This window comes from Macrotis lagotis, chromosome 4 (genome assembly GCF_037893015.1).
Source record: "Macrotis lagotis isolate mMagLag1 chromosome 4, bilby.v1.9.chrom.fasta, whole genome shotgun sequence".
Lineage (NCBI taxonomy): Eukaryota > Metazoa > Chordata > Mammalia > Peramelemorphia > Peramelidae > Macrotis > Macrotis lagotis.
In genome coordinates, this window is record NC_133661.1 from 251,554,562 (window position 1) to 251,569,345 (window position 14,784).

A 14,784-nucleotide genomic window follows, 5' to 3' on the forward strand; every position below is an offset into this window, starting at 1 on the left:
AAGTTCCTTCAAGTTCTAAATTTGTGAACCTTTATTCTACATGTAAATGTGCCAAAAATTTCATAGGATGTAGAACTGGAAAGAACTTTTGAAATGATATAGTCTGATCCCTTCATTTTATAGATGAGAGAACTGAGGCTGAGGGAAATAATTTTCCCAGGGTCACATAGCTAGGTATTAGTAGAGCCAGGAAGGGGCTTTAAATATTTTAAATGCAAGAACAAATTGCAGGGACTTCCCAGAACAAGATCAGGCTGTCTTTACCCACTAATGTGTATTTGAGCTACCTGACTTCTTATAAAAGGAATATGATGTCATAATGTTAGGTCTAAGTTATTTAGTGATCTAGTACTTCTGGCTAGGAGGAGAGCAATGAAAGAACTGGAAGTTTAGAATGGACATGTGGATTTGAGAGGAGTTGAAAAGGAAATAGATAAGCAGAATTGAGGACATGAACCTCAGAACAAACTGATCCAGATAGGAAATTGAATAATGGCAAAGAAAATTTTCCTGAAAAGCAGAGCCCACTTGACACTCTAGCAGGTGGTTGGTCAGGTGGGTGTCAGCAGCATGACCTTGTCCTTCCCTAGAGTTCCCTCTAATGCCAAATTGTAGCATGGAGGTGATCCTAAGTTCTAAAAGTTGATACCAAGGTCCTACCATAGTGGAAGTCATTTGGGTCTACTGAAGGCCTATGCATCTGTCATCTATCAGCCTAGCTAAATTCAGGAATATAGGGACTCAAGAAGGAAATATTTTCCATAAAGAAAATATTTCCGTCTTTTTTATTCAGTTATGTCTGATTCTTTGTGACCACATTTTGAGTTTTCTTGGCAAATATACTGGAATGGTTTGCTATTTCCTTCTCCAACTCATTTTATAGATGAGGAAATGAGGCAAACAGAATTAAGTGGATTTGAACTCAAGGTCTTCCTGATTCTAAGCCCAGTGCCCTATCCGCTGTCCCACCTAGCCACCCTTAGGGAAAAAATACATCTCAGAAAAGTCCTATGGGAGACCAAGGTCCAGCCCTGAGGTGGATTAGCACAGAAGACTACAAACTCAAGTTTTGGTTTTAGTGGCACAGCCTTCAGACTACAAAAACTTACAGCTGTAACTATATTAAAGGGCTGCTTGATACTTTAAATCGGTGCCTGGTTAATTGAATAACATGGAACTGCACTTGCATACAGTCAGCTGTCCCTGAACTATCCATAGCTTATGCTCTAAAATTTTCTACACTGAAGTAAGATTAGTTGTACACTACTGTGTAAATTAATGTATAGAGTAAGGTTAATAGATTCTGATTGTGTTTTATTATAGTAGAGACAATGCTGGATTTGGAGTAGGTCTGGGCTGGAGTCTTGGCAGTGCCACTTATAATACCTTAAGTAAAGTACTTAATCAACTCTGAATCTCAGTTTATAAACTTCAGGGATTGGACTTTATGAATTCTAAGGTTCTTTTCAACTCTAAGTCCTATAATATTATGTAATATATATATATATATATGCATAGCTATATATGTATATACACATGCACATAGGCATCAGTGTATGTATATACATATAGAAGTTTCCTAGAGAAGGGTGTGTTATACTGGACAGGGTCATAGCACTAGTCTTTTAAGGGTTTTTGTTTTTGTTTTTGTTTTTGTTGTTTTTTTTTTGCTGCTTGAGCTATCTATAAAGGCATTGAATGCCTTTTCACTGGCTGCCCCGCTTTGCTTGGAATTCTCACTCCTTACCTGTTATCTTCTAGCTTCCCTAGTTTCCTTCTAGTCTTAGCTAAAATTCTGTCCTCGGCAAGACTTAAGGTATAGTAAGTGGCAAAGCCAAGACTCACACTCAGACCTACTCCTGATCCAGCATTGTCTACTATAATACAATAGGTGCATTAATATACAAAGTCATATATGATTGCTAGTGCCTTCCCTCTGAGATTATTTTCAATTAATCCTTTAAATGTCAGCAGTTGCTTCAAGTGGTGTCCATAATTAGAATGTAAGTGCCTTGTTGGATGGAGTTGTTTTTTTGTAGTCCTTTCACTTAGCACAGCGTTTAATAAGTCCTTGTGGATTTGACCTGATTTGACTATAAGAGCTACTGAAATGGCCATTCTAGAAACAAATTTTCATTTTACATTTCAGTAATTCTATAATGTCAGACTGTCCCTAACTTGATTTCTGGGATTTTACCCAAGTCAAGAGCAAAGGTTGGGCAAGGAAGCTTACTTTTAACCTTTTGACCCCTCCTTTCTGTCTTTCTTTTGATATAGTTGGGGGAAAAAACCAATCGTGGTAGTTGAAAGCAGATCTCAAAAGATTTACAGGAAGAATAGATGGGATAAAATAGGCTAAAATTCTTCAGAGGAAATAAATACTGGAGGGATGTGAAATCCCTAAGGATGAATTTCTGAAGATACAAAGGAGAATGGCTGAATAAATCAAGATCATGTGGATGTAATAGAATACTGTTTTCTTGTAAGAAATGAAGAAAGTGATGGTTTCTTTGATCTAGGAAGACTTGTATGAACTGATACAGAGTGAAGTAAGTAGAATGAGAAGAACAATTTATATTGTAGCATCAATATTACAAAAATGAATGATTCTGATGAACTCCAGTACAAGGACTATCTATGATTCCAGAGGACTGATGATAAAAAAACCACTGCCCATTTCACAATAGAGAGATAATGGACTAGTATGCAGAATCAGAAACACATTTAAGAATATGGCCAGTGTGAAATTAATTTTTGACTATGCTTATATGAAAAAGGTTCTGTATTTGTTGCTTTTTTCTTTTTAAAAAAATGGTACAAGGAAAATAGGAGGGAGAAAAAATACCAGACAATTTTCAAACTACCTACAAAGGGAAATATAGTGTCAATAGTTTAGAAAATTGATGATTGTCTGTAAAAACTAATATAAAACTCAAAACTAATGCATATCTAAAAAGGCAGGTATCTAAAAAGATATCTACAATAATAGTTGGAAGCAAGGACTGGTAACAAAGGATGAATGTGAGCAAAATCTGTAACAAAATGTAGTCCTAAAAAAATTGTGTCAGGAATGCTAAAGCTCAGAACTGAGGAATTGAAGTTTAAGAAAGTAAAATGATAAAAAAAAAAAGAAAAAAGAAAGTAAAATGATTTGTTTTTGTCATATTGGAAGAAAAGAAAGACTCAAAGAATGGATAAGATCATGGTTTGGGAAAGATGGTATGAAAACATAGAGAGGGAAAAATAACTTGTCTTGTTTTGCTTTTGTTTACTCTGCCAAGACTTTTGGACTGAGGATGATAGAACAAAAATGATCAACAGAAAGTAATTACCCAAGACAGGTAAAAAGATAGTAAGAGAGCACCTAATTGCCTTTGATAAATACAAGTCACTTGACCCAGATGAAATACATTCTGGAATACAGAAGCTGAGGATGAAATTGCTGAGCCATTGTCAGTAATATTGGCAACCTTCATCAAGACTAGATCATACCAGACTTAACTTTATTTCCTTTGTTGTTAGTCTGACTAAATTGGTAAAAATGGGAATGCTGTAGTTGTAGTTCACCTTGATTTAAGTGTATATCTCATTCTAATGAAAAAATATGAGGAGATATGGATTACAAAATAATACAGAGAGGTGGATTTGGAAATCGTTTCTATGTCTATACCTAAAAAGTAGTTTAGTTAATAAGGTAAGTTGTTAGAGGCTAGATGGCTTATGTATAAAGAACTAACCTAGAGTCAGAAAGACCTAAGTTCAAATCTTGCTTCAGATACTTTCTAGGTGAATGACCATGACAAGTCAGTTTTCTTATCTGTAAAATAAGATAATAGCAGGGCCTACCGCTCAGAGGTGTTGTAAGGATCCAATGAGATAAAATCTGTAAATCATCTTAAATGCTCCTTTCCTTCCTACTTAACAGATCACTGGGCAACAGCTATTTTTTTTTTACTTGTTTTGCCAGGCAATAGGATTAAGTGACTTGCTCAAGGTCATAGAGCTAATAAATATCAAGTGGGAGACTTGATTTGAACTCAGGTCTTCCTGACTCCAAAGTCAGTGCTCTATGTCCCCAACATCTATTTTTAAAAAATCATCACGATTTTAATATCAATATAGCAAGAAGTCTTCTATGGAATATTCTAGGGACTCGTGAGATTAATGACTTTAACAAAGGCATGAAATACATGCTCATAACATTTGAAGGGGGATCTCTTCACACACTGGGATAACAGAATTAAGACCCAAAAAGAAGGCTGAATCTAATAAGATGAATTTCAGTAAGAATACATGTAAAGTCTTACACTAGGATTCAACAAATTAGCTTCACAGAGAAAAGATGTGTGGTTAAATAGAAGTTTATCTGAAAAAGATAATGGGTTTTTTAGTGGCCTGAAGCCTACAAATGAAATCAACAATTTGATGGTTAACTTTGGACTACATTGGAAGACACATGGCTTCCAGGAATAAGTGTGTGTTTGTGTGTGTGTGTGTGTGTGTGTGTGTGTGTGTGTGTGTGTGTGTGTGTGTGTGTATCTTGAATATTGAGTTCAGTTTCACATACCACCACTGTTTAAGAAATTGATAAGCCAGAGAGTTTCTACAAGAGAAAGCCTAGGGTGATCTCATAGCCAGGAACTTGAGTTCCAATCATTAGCAGATAAATTTTATTTACTTATTTTTAAAGATAATTTTCAACATTCATTATTGCCTTTTTAATTAATCAATTTTCCCAACTACATGCAGAGATAGTTTAAAACAATCATTTTTTATAGGATCTTGAGTTTCACATTTTCCTCCTCCCTCCCTTCCCCCTCCCCAACAGAGAGAAATCTAATATGGGTTATATACGCATAACTATCATCCATTTTTGTAAAGTTTTCTCCCTCCCCTTTTCTGTCTCCCTACCCTAAAGAAGCAAGTACTTTGATATAGATTATATATATATATATATATATACACAATTGTGTTAACATATATTTTCAAATTAGTCACACTGTGAAAAAAGAATCAGAACAAAAAGGTAAAAACCACGACAAGGAAAATAAAATTGATAAGGTGAAAATTCTTTACTTGGATCTGTATTCAGATTCCATAGTTCTTTTTCTGGATGTGGGTAGCATTTTCCATCAAAGGTCTTTTAGAATTTTCTTTGATTTCTATATTACTGAGATCTAAGTCTATCATAGTTGATTATTGCACAGTGTTGCTGTTAAAGTGTACAATGCGCTCTTTATTCTAAACACTTCATTCATCATCAGTTCATATACATCTTTCCAGATTTTTCTGAAATCTATAATCGTTTCTTTTAGAGCAATAATATTCTATTATGTTTATATACCTCATTTTGTTCAACCCTTCTCCAGTTGATGGTCATCTTTTCAATTTCCAATTCTTTGCCAGTCACAAAAAGAGCTATGAATATTCTTGTACATATGGGTATATTCCCCCTTTTTCGTGATCTCTTTGTGATATAGCCCCAACAGTGATATCATTGGATCTAAGAGTATGCACAATTTTATTCCTTTTTGGGCACAGCTCCAAACTGTTCTCTGGAATGGTTGGATCAATTCACAACTCCACCAACAGTGTATTAATGTCTCAGTTTTCCTCTATCCTCTCCAACATTTATCAATTCCCTTTTCTGTCATATTGTCATATTTCAAATCTGATAGGTGTATACCTCAAAATTGTTTTAATTTGTATTTCTCTAATTATTAATGACAGAGCATTTTTTTTTCTTTTTTGCAAGGCAATGAGGTTAAGTGGCTTGCCCAAGGCCACACAGCTAGGTAATAATTATTAAGTGTCTGAGCCTGGACCTGAATTCAGGTACTCCTGACTCCAGGGCTGGTGCTCTATCCACTGTACTACCTAGCTACCCCCAGAGCATTTTTTTTCACATGATTATAGGTAGCTTTAATTTCCTTATCTGAAAAATGCCTGTTCATATCCTTTTATCATTTATCAATTGGGAAATAACTTTTATTTTATAAATTTGAATCAATTCTCTATATATTTGAGAAATGAGGCCCATAAGAAGATAAACTGAAGAAAAAAATGACTAATAGCCAAGAGAAGAGATCATTCAGGAGGAACAACCTAGCTGTGTTCAAGTATTAGGGCTTTTGTGTGGAAATGGAATTAGACTTATTTTGTTTGGCTTAGGAGACCAGCTTGGAACAATGGGTGGAAATTACATAGGCAAATTTAGGATGGATTGAGGTCAGGAAAAATTTTCTTAACAATTAGAGATGTCTAAAAGTGGAATGGTTTTCCTTGAGACTTAGTGAATTCGTCCTCTGGAAGTTTCTAAGCAGAGCCTGGGTGACCACTTGCCAGGTTTGTTATAGTAAAGATTTCTTTCAGGTATGAGTAGCACTGTATGGCTGTTAAGGTCCCTTCCAACTTTTCAATTCTGTGTTTCTGTAATAACTTGAGTTCATGCCCAGAACAAAGGCCTCATTACTGGAAAAATAAAGAATTTATACCTAGTCTGGGAACTAATAACAGAGGGAGGAGTGACTTACTAGACTTTCCTAGAACATGTCTGAGTTCTCTGGCTACATATGAATTCCATGAATTCTTGTTGAAATGCTACTCCTCATTCAGGACCCAGATCAAATGGTACTTCTTTTATGAAGTCTCTTCTGATGACCTATTAGGTGTTTGTTTGAAGTGCATCATCTGAACTCCTTGTAGTCATATTTTGTACCACCATCTGTAGCATTTATCATATTCTACTTTGCATGATCACTACTTTTGTACTAGTATTATAGCCTTAATTGTTATCTTGGGGGGGGGGGGCAGGCAAGGTTAAGTGACTTGTTCAGGGTCATATAGTTAGTAAGTGTCTCTGGCCTCAGTTATCTGCTAACTCTGTGACCCTGGGCAAGTCACTTACTCCTGTTGACTTCAGTTTCTTCATCTGTAGAATAAGCTGGAGATGAAAATGCCAATCCACTATCTTATCTCTGCCAAGAAAACCCCAAATATGAAAAGTTGATCATGACTGAAAAATGACACAACTATGTGATTATGGTCAAATCACTTAACCTGTGTGGGCCTCAGTTTTCTCGCATGTAAAAATGAGGTTGAATTTGATGAATTCTAAAGTCTCAAAGTTCTACCACCTCTCTATGGAAAGGAGATATTTATATTAGTTTTCTTTTTAATATCAATCAACTCCTTTATATGAGGAGTTCTGATCACATAATAGGAGACTAATAAAAGGCAATATTATTGATTCTTGGGGAATGGATATTGCTGCAACAAATCTAAGTTTAGTTTCTTTTTAGTGTTGTTTTATCATTATTTATCATTACAAATAAGGTACAGCTATTCTCTTGTTTTCTATGCATTTAATGCTTGTTAAATGATTGAATTATTTTTTCTAAACATGTGCTTTTATTCTGTTTTTTATTTTTAGACAAAATCCTTTTTAGCTTTAATGAACTGGTGTGTAAATATTATTTCTCTGCATAGTTCCCAGGAAGCCCAGGTAGCGGGAGGAGTCCATGCTGATTATCTCACTCTTTTTTTTTTAAATTTATTTATTTTTGAATTTTACAATTTTCCCCAAATCTCGATTTCCCCCTTCATATCCTGAAGGAAAAAAAAATAAAAGATAGCAAGATTACATAAGATTTTTTTTTAATTAAAAGTAATAGTCTTTGGTCTTTGTTCAAATTCCACAATTCTTTCTCTGAATACAGATGGTATCCTCCATTGAAGATACCCCAAAATTGTGACTGATTGTTGCACTGATGGAATGAGCAAGTCCATTAAGGTTGATCATAAACCCCATGTTGCTGTTATGGTATACAATATTCTTCTGGTTCTGTTCATCTCATTCAGCATCAGTTCATGCAAATCCCTCCAGGCTTCTTTGAATTCCCATCCCTCCTGGTGTCTAATAGAACAATAGTGTTCCATAACATACATATACCACAATTTGTTTAGCTATTCACCAGTTGATGGACATTCACTCAGTTTCCAATTCCTTGCCACCACAAACAGGGCTGCTATGAATATTTTTGTACAAGTGATGTTTTTGCCTTTTTTCATGATCTCTTCAGGGTATAGACCCAGTAGTGGTAGTGCTGGATCAAAGGACATGCATTATTGATTGCATTCTGAATAATCCTTTCAAGAACTGTTTTCTTTCCCTACAGAGGGAACATGGCATAGTAGATGGAGAGCTGGCCTTGAAGTCAGGAATATCTAGTCCTCTTTTATTACAAACTGGATGCAAGACCCTAGGCAAATCATTTAACAATTTTGGGGCAATACTCTAAAACTGAGCTGCAGAGAGGGTGTTGAGCTTCCTTACCAGGGAATTCCCTGCAACACTGAAACCACATATCCGGTCCCTATTTAGAGAAGTGTTCTCTTTTCCAAATAGCCAGTTTACTTCATTTCTGAAGCTCTTGGATTTAATCTATCTCACCACACCCACCCCACCCAAATCCTTAACGTGACTGAATGCCTGGAATGGGAGGCTTTGGAATTGATTATAGTTACTATACAATGACCGTATTAGTCCTGCTGGACTGTGGCTTCGAGGGTCTTTGACTTCTCCCTGCCATATGCATTTTGCTATTTATATCCTTCCTTTATGTATGCCCATTGACCCAAGTTTTGTAGCCCAGAATGGAAGACAATGGGAGGAAGGGTGCCCAGAGCTAGAGATGATTCCCAAGATTGCTTTTGGATCTTGGTACTTTGCAATCCAACAATATATTTCTAGAGTAGGGTTTTCAACTTGGTTAGGAATATGTCACTTGGGTTGGTTAGCATTGGATACCTAAATTACAAGCTCATTTTACAGCATCACCTGTTTTTTATCAAGCAGGGTTAAGTCTAGGCTCCTTAGGAACGTGGCCCAGTGAAGAAAGGTTATGATGAAGCTGCTTTTTTTTTTGCTTTATTTTGATTGCTAAATACAAGTCATGACAAACTCATGACAAACCCAACATTGCCTTGCCAAAAAAAACCACCAATAAAAGGAAGAGTGTGAAATATTATTTATTGAATACCAATGTATTTAGTCTCAGTTTTGTTACTATTTAAAGTCATCTTCATTTATATAGTTGTAGTCATTATATATATTACAAATTGTGTGTATGTATGTATATATATATATATATATCTTTATTTGGACTTTACTTTTGTTCATTCTGTATTGCTTCATGCAAGTCTTTCCACATTTTTCTGAATTCTTCATGTTTGTCTCCTTGTATGGCACATCATTTCACAGAATCATATAATTTGAGAATTGGAAGCGTCCTCATTGATCATCTAGTCCAGACCAGTTTTCAAAAGGAACCCACCCTATTCCCCAGTATGTTATCTTTTCTTTGGAAACCACCCCAAAGAGAACCCAACACCTCTTAAGCACATGCCTGTAATCACTGCTGTTAGGGAAGCTGAGAGTGATGGATTATTTTGAGCCTAGGTGGTAGGGTTAAAGCCTATTAGGTGTCTCCACTAAGTCTGGCATCTATAAGGTAAGCTCCTGAGAAGGGGGTGGCCACCAGACTGCCTAAGAGGAACAAACTGGTCCAAGAAATGGAACAGATCAAATCTTCCTTGCTGATCAGGAGGATTGGGCCTATAATTGGCCACTGCATTTCCAGTCTAGGTGAAATAAGAAGCCTCAGTGTCAAAAAAAAAAAATGCTGGGTACCCTTAAGAATATTTTTGTCCTGAATTTTTGCTGCAAAAAAACTTTGGAAAATTAATCTCATAAAGAAATTATGGTTCAAAGGGTATGAACCAATTTGTTGTAACTACTCTTTCTGGAGGAAGCCAAAGTAGCAGTTGTGCTATGATAACCACTTGGTTTCACTTTTTATCTAATTCACTTTTAAAGGAGTGGTTAGAGAAAAGAAGCAAAACTAAAATGAAAAACTTTACTGTTTTATAATGAGGCATACACAGGCTAACAAGTAGGAATCGTAAGTAGCGTTTATATAGTTAGTATCTTAAAGTCTGGAGAGCATTTTACATACATTATCAGCTCACTTGTACCTTGTAGCAATCTAGTGAGTTAAAGTTGTTGTTCCTGAAATGTTTTAGTTGTGTCAGAGACTCTGAGACCCCCATTTGAGATTTTTCTAAAGTTATTTTTTTTTAAGGATTTTGCAACGCAAATGGGGTTGAGTGGCTTGCCCAAGGCCACACAGCTAGGTCATTATTAAGTGTCTGAGACCAGATTTGAACTCAGGTTCTCCTGACTCCAGGGCCAGTGCTTTATCCACTGCACCACCTAGCTGCCCCCATTTGAGATTTTCTAGCAAAAATACTGGAGTAGTTTGCCATTTCCTTCTCCAGCTCGTTTAACAGATAAGGAAACTGAGGTTAACAAGGTTAAGCCACTTGCCCAGGGTTAAAGAGCTAAGAAGTGTCTGAGGACAGATTTGAACTGAGGTCCTTCTGACTCCAGGCCAATGCTCTAGCCACTGTGCCACCTAGTTCAGAAAAGAAAAATGAAATGACTTGTCCAATGTCACACTAGAAAAGGTGAGAAGTGGGATCTGAATGCAGATTTTCCTAATTTCAAATCTAGCATTTGATTTGCAGAAAACATCTTTTGATAATTCATCAGGATTCATTCAATCATATACTAAATAATATATGTGACCAAGTGCCTTGGCTGGTACATTTAACCCACAGAGTGGAAATTAGATGTTGAACAACTTCACTCTTTTTTTTCTTCCTCTTGATTCCCTTGATTCCTTGAAAAGAAAGAAATGATAGGATACATAGATTAGCTTTCTACATCTACTTTCATAATAAAAAGTGCTTGTTCAGCTATGTCTGACTCTTCATGTTCCCATTTGGAATTTACTTGGCAAAGATATTGAAGAGGTTTGCCAGCTCATTTTCCAGTTGAGGAAACTGAGGAAAATGAGGTTAAATGACTAATATGTGTCTGAGTCCAGATTTGAACTTAAGAAGATGAATCTTCCTGATTCCAGACCTGCAGTTCTATCCATTCTACCACCTCACTGCCCACCATAAAACAATAATAGTATTTATATAGTCTTGAGTTTTGCAAAGCGCTTGAAAATATTATCTCATTTGATTCTCACAACTATGGGACATGGTGCTATTATTTTATATTTTAAATATGAGGAAACTGAGGCTAAATTACTTGCCTCTGATCACACAGCTTAATAAGAATTTGAGGCTGGTGAACTCAGGTCTTCTTGATTCCAAGCCTAGTGCTCTATCTACTATGCCATTTAGCTGCCCCCAGTAGATATTTTTTTTAATATTTAATTTAATTTGGTTTTTGCAAGGCAATGGGTTAAGTGACTTGCCTAAGGTCACACAGCTAGGTAATTATTAAGTCTCTGAAGTCATATTTGAACTCAGGTCCTCCTGACTCCAGGCCAGTGCTCTAGTCACTGTGCCACCTAGCTGTCCCCCCCAATAAATATTAATGAATGTTTATTGATTTATTTCCTTTCCTCTTCTAGAAGGTTTTTTAAAGTCCAGATTGTGATTTCCACACTCCAGAGGTGCCAAGTAGCTGAAATAATATCTACCTTTGGATCTAGAGCATTTGCTGCAAAGACTTGGAACCTGACTTCCCAAGCAAGTAAAAGAATTTCCAGGGAAGAGGTTTCAGGTGGAGGTGATCTCTCCACACCTGCTTACCTCACTTAATAGGTCAGGTTTGTTGAATCTTAGAATGTTAGAGCTGGAAAGAACCTTGAAGATGGAGAAAGAAATTTAGAATCGACAAAACAGTTCCAGAGAGATAAATTTATCCAAAGAGATATTTCTGATTCCAAGTCTATTGTGCCACAGTGAAAAGCATTCTTTGGATTGAACTGGTTGAGAGCTGGTTCATCTGCTTGTATTCCCAAGACCACATTCCTGAAGTTGCTTTCTCTTTTCCTTCATGTGAATGCTGCAGGAAACTGGGTAAAGATTAGAGAAGGATTGGCCTTTCTTTTCCAGAGTTTGTTGTAAAGAAGGAGGGATAAACAGGTTAAGGATAACTGACCAAGTTTATTTTTTAATCAAATGTCATTCTCTTTCTCCTCCAACCCTAGAAAATCTTTATAGGTATAATCTCACTTTCTTAGGAATAGTCTGGAATGGCTAAAGGGAACGAAGGAACACGCTTTTATTTTATTTTTTATTAGTTTTTTTTGCAAGGCAAGTGGCTTGCCCAAGGTCACACAGGTAATTATTAAGTGTCTGAGGACGTATTTGAACTCGGGTCCTTCTGACTACAGGGCGGATGCTATCCACTGCGGGCGCTCTATCCACTGCGCCACCTAGCTGCCTCGGAACAAGCTTTTATTAAGCACCTAAAAATGTTTACAAATGTTGACTCATTTGGCCCTCCCTACAACCCTGGGAGGCAAACTATCATTATTCCCATATTGAGAAAACTGAGATAAAAGAGGTTAAGTGACTTGCCCAGGGACACATTAGGTAAGAGTCCTAGATCTTCCAGACCCTTCGCTCTCTGCAACTGCTGCTACTTTGGCTCTCTCCAGAAAGCTGTAGACTTGGGGCCATCACTTCCTTTTCTTCAAGGTCCTGTTTCCTCGCTGTGCTCGATGCTAAAATAAAGGGGGAACTTTTAAGTAAGAAGTGGCCGGGACTTTACAGATTGTCTCGCACAGCCCCTCCACTGCCCCCTCCTCCTTTCTAGTTATTAGCATGGGGCGGAGCTGGGCAAGAAAGGGCCACTGCCTCCTTGAGCATGCAAGCAGTGGGATTCTGGATAGGGACGGCAGAGAAATTGTGGATGTGGAGGAAGAGCCTTTTCTGATGCCTTCCAATACAACCAGACCTCTTTAGAAAGGAAAACCCAGGGACTTTTTCTTTTTTAAGGCATAGTTTCTTCAAGATGGGTTGCAGGGAGATTTGTAGTAAAAACTCCTCCCTCCCTTTCCCGGCTGCAGGCTCTTGTTCTTCCAAGACAGGAGTGGAGGTTCCTGGTCCTTGTTCATGACGTGCGGGGGTTGGGGAGGGGGAAGCATTCTGCGTGGTCTCGGCGTCCAAAACAGAGGATTCTCTTCATGTTGGAGACGCTCTTTCCCTCCTCCCTCCCTCCTCTGCGTGTGTTTCTGCACCCTCCTCCCCCCCCCCCCCCCCCGGCCTCCCAGGCTGGGGCACTTTCCTGGCAGGCACGATGGGTTTCCACGCATTTCGTCAGCATCTCCTCCCGACCTTGGGGCTGGCCAGGGAGCGCCGCGCAGGGGCCGGCCGGCCGGCTGCTGGCGGCCCACCCGGAGGGGGTGGTCCGGGGCGGGGGGAGCAGATGGCAGTCGTGCGTGGAGCGGGGCCGCGCTGGAAATCCCCACTTCGCGGGAGAGGCGGGCGGTTGTTGAGGACGCCCTTCGCGGCCTTATATGGTCCCAGGAAGTGGGCGGGCCGGCCGCTCGGGAGGCGAGATCATCAGACGGGAGTGCTGACCCAGTGGGAGAGCCGGTTCCAGTTGGCCGCGGGGCCCGCGCGCGGCCGGAGGCTGTCCCGGGGCTGCCTCCGCGGCTGCGGCTTGTGCAATCCCGGGCGCCCGGCGCCGGCCCCCCCGGCCCCTGCGCGCTCCCCCACGCCTCCTTTTTTTTCCAAGCCGTGAGCTCAACCGATGAGTCAGAGCCGTGCGAGCCTGACAGCGCGTCGCAGGCCGGGCCGCAGCGCGGGACGGAGCCAGGGCGAGCACGGGCTGGCGCGGACCAGGTACTGGGCGCCGGACGCGGCCCCCGGGGGCCGGCCCAACTTCTGCCCCCCCCCCCCCGGGACCTCCGCCGGGGTGGGGGGGGCAGCGAGCGTCGGTTTGTTTTCAAATTCGGGGAGGCTGCGTGCGAGCCGCCCCGGTGCTGCGCGGGAGCGCGAAGCCTGCAGCGGGACGGGCAGGCGCGGGGCGGGCAGGCGCGGGGCGAGGGTGGCGGCGCCGCTCCGCCCGCAGGCGCGCCGTCGGGCCCGGGAGGGCCCGGGGCTCCGGGAGACCTCGGCGCCGGGGAACTTTTGTGGGGTTCGGTGCGTGCGAGTGCGTGCGCGCCCGAGCCCCCTCCCCCTCCGCCGTGTGCGTGCGGACGGGCGGCCCGTGCAGCTACGCAGCTCCGGCCGGCTGTCTGCAGCGCCGGGGCGCGGCCGCCCGCCGGCACCCCCCTGCCCGGGGCCAGTGGGAGCGGGCCGGGGGCCGGGCGGGCGCGCCCCGGACCTGTCACCCGCAGCCTCCCCTGCAGCCGCCGCCGAGCGAGGCGGGGGGCGCGGGGGGCGCCGAGCGAGGCGGGGGGCGCGGGGGCGCGGGGGGCGCGGGGGCGCGGAGCAGGCCTGGGGGGTGCGAAGCAGGCGCGGGGGCGCGGAGCAGGCGCGGGGGCGCGGGGGGCGCGGAGCAGGCCCGGGGGGCGCGGGGGCGCGGGGGGCGCGGAGCAGGCCCGGGGGGCGCGGGGGCGCGGGGGGCGCAGAGCAGGCCCGGGGGGCGCGGGGGCGCGGGGGGCGCGGAGCAGGCCCGGGGGGCGCGGGGGCGCAGAGCAGGCCCGGGGCCGCCCCGGCGCTCCGCGCTTCTCCGCGCTTCTCCGCGGCACTTGCCGAGGCCGGCCCTCGCCGCCGCCGCATCGGCCCCTGCACGCGAGAGGCCGCGCTCTGCAGCGGCGCCGCAGTCGCCCCGAGCCCGCCGGCACCCCTCCGTGTCCGGGCTCGCCTCCTCGCCTCGCGCCGCTGCTGAGCCAGACATCACGCCGGCAGCGGGCTGCGCCGAGACCTGTTGCATGGCCGGGCCGGGTCCCGAAGGGCCGCGCCGCTGGA

At 42.0% G+C, this 14,784-nt stretch overlaps 1 protein-coding gene across 5 annotated transcripts in view; it reads left to right on the top strand.

Annotated features, from left to right (window-relative positions):
* Positions 1-14,784, top strand: part of MIDEAS (mitotic deacetylase associated SANT domain protein) — a 137,598-nt gene that overhangs the window by 38,487 nt on the left and 84,327 nt on the right. Inside the window, exon 1 of one of the 5 annotated variants that reach the window (XM_074235755.1) lies at positions 13,642-13,713. The exons of the other annotated variants lie outside the window; for them this stretch is intronic. The gene's annotated coding sequence lies outside the window, so the exon portion shown is untranslated. Of the gene's footprint in view, positions 1-13,641; positions 13,714-14,784 lie in introns of those variants that run through there. 5 annotated transcript variants of the gene reach the window in all.